Source organism: Dermacentor variabilis, unplaced genomic scaffold, assembly GCF_050947875.1.
Source record: "Dermacentor variabilis isolate Ectoservices unplaced genomic scaffold, ASM5094787v1 scaffold_21, whole genome shotgun sequence".
Taxonomy (NCBI): Eukaryota; Metazoa; Arthropoda; class Arachnida; order Ixodida; family Ixodidae; genus Dermacentor; species Dermacentor variabilis.
This window is the reverse complement of record NW_027460379.1, coordinates 3,135,606-3,140,681: the sequence shown is the minus strand read 5'-3', so window position 1 is coordinate 3,140,681 and position 5,076 is coordinate 3,135,606.

Here is a 5,076-nt window from a genome sequence, read left to right as displayed (position 1 = left end):
TTGGCGCGGCTCGCTTTGCGCTCTGGAAAATCAAGTATAATACCTAACTTTCAAGTAAGCTCTGCATTTCGTGCGACCAGCTCTGCTTTGCGCTACTGTTTCCACTAATCAGTTCGGTTCGCGCGGCCAGCTCTGCTTTGGTCTACTGTTTCCCGTAAATGGTTGGCGCGGCTCGCTTTGCGCTCTGGAAAATCAAGTATAATACCTAACTTTCAAGTAAGCTCTGCATTTCGTGCGACCAGCTCTGCAATTGCGCTACTGTTTCCACTAATCAGTTCGGTTCGCGCGGCCAGCTCTGCTTTGGGCTACTGTTTCCCGTAAATGGTTGGCGCGGCTCGCTTCGCGCTATGGAAAATCAAGTATAATACCTAACTTTCAAGTAAGCTCTTCAGTTCGCGCAGCCAAACCTGCTTTTCTCCACTATTTCCACTACACAGTTCGGTTCGCGCAGCCAGCTCTGCTTTGGGCTACTGTTTCCCGTAAATGGTTGGCACGGCTCGCTTCGCGCTATGGAAAATCACGTATAATGCATACCTTTTAAGTAAGCTCTTCAGTTCGCGCAGCCAACCCTGCTTTTCTCCACTATTTCCACTAAACAGTTCGGTTCGCGCAGCCAGCTCCCCCTTGGGCTACTGTTTCCCGTAAATGGTTGGCGCGGCTCGCTTCGCGCTATGGAAAATCACGTATAATGCATACCTTTTAAGTAAGCTCTTCAGTTCGCGCAGCCAACCCTGCTTTTCTCCACTATTTCCACTACACAGTTCGGTTCGCGCAGCCAGCTCTGCTTTGGGCTACTGTTTCCCGTAAATGGTTGGCACGGCTCGCTTCGCGCTATGGAAAATCACGTATAATGCATACCTTTTAAGTAAGCTCTTCAGTTCGCGCAGCCAACCCTGCTTTTCTCCACTATTTCCACTACACAGTTCGGTTCGCGCAGCCAGCTCTGCTTTGGGCTACTGTTTCCCGTAAATGGTTGGCGCGGCTCGCTTCGCGCTATGGAAAATCATGTATAATACCTAACTTTCAAGTAAGCTCTTCAGTTCGCGCAGCCAACCCTGCTTTTCTCCACTATTATCACTACACAGTTCGGTTCGCGCAGCCAGCTCTGCTTTGGGCTACTGTTTCCCGTAAATGGTTGGCGCGGCTCGCTTCGCGCTATGGAAAATCACGTATGATGCATACCTTTTAAGTAAGCTCTTCGGTTCGCGCAGCCAACCCTGCTTTTCTCCACTATTTCCACTAAACAGTTCGGTTCGCGCAGCCAGCTCCCCCTTGGGCTACTGTTTCCCGTAAATGGTTGGCGCGGCTCGCTTCGCGCTATGGAAAATCACGTATAATGCATACCTTTTAAGTAAGCTCTTCAGTTCGCGCAGCCAACCCTGCTTTTCTCCACTATTTCCACTAAACAGTTCGGTTCGCGCAGCCAGCTCCCCCTTGGGCTACTGTTTCCCGTAAATGGTTGGCGCGGCTCGCTTCGCGCTATGGAAAATCACGTATAATGCATACCTTTTAAGTAAGCTCTTCAGTTCGCGCAGCCAAACCTGCTTTTCTCCACTATTTCCACTAAACAGTTCGGTTCGCGCAGCCAGCTCCCCCTTGGGCTACTGTTTCCCGTAAACGGTTGGCACGGCTCACTTCGCGCTATGGAAAATCACGTATAATGCATACCTTTTAAGTAAGCTCTTCAGTTCGCGCAGCCAACCCTGCTTTTCTCCACTATTTCCACTAAACGGTTCGGTTCGCGCAGCCAGCTCCCCCTTGGGCTACTGTTTCCCGTAAACGGTTGGCACGGCTCACTTCGCGCTATGGAAAATCACGTATAATGCATACCTTTTAAGTAAGCTCTTCAGTTCGCGCAGCCAACCCTGCTTTTCTCCACTATTTCCACTAAACAGTTCGGTTCGCGCAGCCAGCTCCCCCTTGGGCTACTGTTTCCCGTAAATGGTTGGCGCGGCTCGCTTCGCGCTATGGAAAATCACGTATAATGCATACCTTTTAAGTAAGCTCTTCAGTTCGCGCAGCCAACCCTGCTTTTCTCCACTATTTCCACTAAACGGTTCGGTTCGCGCAGCCAGCTCCCCATTGGGCTACTGTTTCCCGTAAACGGTTGGCACGGCTCACTTCGCGCTATGGAAAATCACGTATAATGCATACCTTTTAAGTAAGCTCTTCAGTTCGCGCAGCCAACCCTGCTTTTCTCCACTATTTCCACTAAACAGTTCGGTTCGCGCAGCCAGCTCCCCCTTGGGCTACTGTTTCCCGTAAACGGTTGGCACGGCTCACTTCGCGCTATGGAAAATCACGTATAATGCATACCTTTTAAGTAAGCTCTTCAGTTCGCGCAGCCAACCCTGCTTTTCTCCACTATTTCCACTAAACGGTTCGGTTCGCGCAGCCAGCTCCCCCTTGGGCTACTGTTTCCCGTAAACGGTTGGCACGGCTCACTTCGCGCTATGGAAAATCACGTATAATGCATACCTTTTAAGTAAGCTCTTCAGTTCGCGCAGCCAAACCTGCTTTTCTCCACTATTTCCACTAAACAGTTCGGTTCGCGCAGCCAGCTCCCCCTTGGGCTACTGTTTCCCGTAAACGGTTGGCACGGCTCACTTCGCGCTATGGAAAATCACGTATAATGCATACCTTTTAAGTAAGCTCTTCAGTTCGCGCAGCCAACCCTGCTTTTCTCCACTATTTCCACTAAACGGTTCGGTTCGCGCAGCCAGCTCCCCATTGGGCTACTGTTTCCCGTAAACGGTTGGCACGGCTCACTTCGCGCTATGGAAAATCACGTATAATGCATACCTTTTAAGTAAGCTCTTCAGTTCGCGCAGCCAACCCTGCTTTTCTCCACTATTTCCACTAAACAGTTCGGTTCGCGCAGCCAGCTCCCCCTTGGGCTACTGTTTCCCGTAAATGGTTGGCGCGGCTGGCTTCGCGCTATGGAAAATCACGTATAATGCATACCTTTTAAGTAAGCTCTTCAGTTCGCGCAGCCAACCCTGCTTTTCTCCACTATTTCCACTAAACAGTTCGGTTCGCGCAGCCAGCTCCCCCTTGGGCTACTGTTTCCCGTAAATGGTTGGCGCGGCTCGCTTCGCGCTATGGAAAATCACGTATAATGCATACCTTTTAAGTAAGCTCTTCAGTTCGCGCAGCCAACCCTGCTTTTCTCCACTATTTCCACTAAACGGTTCGGTTCGCGCAGCCAGCTCCCCATTGGGCTACTGTTTCCCGTAAACGGTTGGCACGGCTCACTTCGCGCTATGGAAAATCACGTATAATGCATACCTTTTAAGTAAGCTCTTCAGTTCGCGCAGCCAACCCTGCTTTTCTCCACTATTTCCACTAAACAGTTCGGTTCGCGCAGCCAGCTCCCCCTTGGGCTACTGTTTCCCGTAAACGGTTGGCACGGCTCACTTCGCGCTATGGAAAATCACGTATAATGCATACCTTTTAAGTAAGCTCTTCAGTTCGCGCAGCCAACCCTGCTTTTCTCCACTATTTCCACTAAACGGTTCGGTTCGCGCAGCCAGCTCCCCCTTGGGCTACTGTTTCCCGTAAACGGTTGGCACGGCTCACTTCGCGCTATGGAAAATCACGTATAATGCATACCTTTTAAGTAAGCTCTTCAGTTCGCGCAGCCAAACCTGCTTTTCTCCACTATTTCCACTAAACAGTTCGGTTCGCGCAGCCAGCTCCCCCTTGGGCTACTGTTTCCCGTAAACGGTTGGCACGGCTCACTTCGCGCTATGGAAAATCACGTATAATGCATACCTTTTAAGTAAGCTCTTCAGTTCGCGCAGCCAACCCTGCTTTTCTCCACTATTTCCACTAAACGGTTCGGTTCGCGCAGCCAGCTCCCCATTGGGCTACTGTTTCCCGTAAACGGTTGGCACGGCTCACTTCGCGCTATGGAAAATCACGTATAATGCATACCTTTTAAGTAAGCTCTTCAGTTCGCGCAGCCAACCCTGCTTTTCTCCACTATTTCCACTAAACAGTTCGGTTCGCGCAGCCAGCTCCCCCTTGGGCTACTGTTTCCCGTAAATGGTTGGCGCGGCTGGCTTCGCGCTATGGAAAATCACGTATAATGCATACCTTTTAAGTAAGCTCTTCAGTTCGCGCAGCCAACCCTGCTTTTCTCCACTATTTCCACTAAACAGTTCGGTTCGCGCAGCCAGCTCCCCCTTGGGCTACTGTTTCCCGTAAACGGTTGGCACGGCTCGCTTCGCGCTATGGAAAATCACGTATAATGCATACCTTTTAAGTAAGCTCTTCAGTTCGCGCAGCCAACCCTGCTTTTCTCCACTATTTCCACTAAACGGTTCGGTTCGCGCAGCCAGCTCCCCCTTGGGCTACTGTTTCCCGTAAACGGTTGGCACGGCTCACTTGGCGCTATGGAAAATCACGTATAATGCATACCTTTTAAGTAAGCTCTTCAGTTCGCGCAGCCAACCCTGCTTTTCTCCACTATTTCCACTAAACAGTTCGGTTCGCGCAGCCAGCTCCCCCTTGGGCTACTGTTTCCCGTAAATGGTTGGCGCGGCTCGCTTCGCGCTATGGAAAATCACGTATAATGCATACCTTTTAAGTAAGCTCTTCAGTTCGCGCAGCCAAACCTGCTTTTCTCCACTATTTCCACTAAACAGTTCGGTTCGCGCAGCCAGCTCCCCCTTGGGCTACTGTTTCCCGTAAACGGTTGGCACGGCTCACTTCGCGCTATGGAAAATCACGTATAATGCATACCTTTTAAGTAAGCTCTTCAGTTCGCGCAGCCAAACCTGCTTTTCTCCACTATTTCCACTAAACAGTTCGGTTCGCGCAGCCAGCTCCCCCTTGGGCTACTGTTTCCCGTAAATGGTTGGCGCGGCTCGCTTCGCGCTATGGAAAATCACGTATAATGCATACCTTTTAAGTAAGCTCTTCAGTTCGCGCAGCGAAACCTGCTTTTCTCCACTATTTCCACTAAACAGTTCGGTTCGCGCAGCCAGCTCCCCCTTGGGCTACTGTTTCCCGTAAATGGTTGGCGCGGCTCGCTTCGCGCTATGGAAAATCACGTATAATGCATACCTTTTA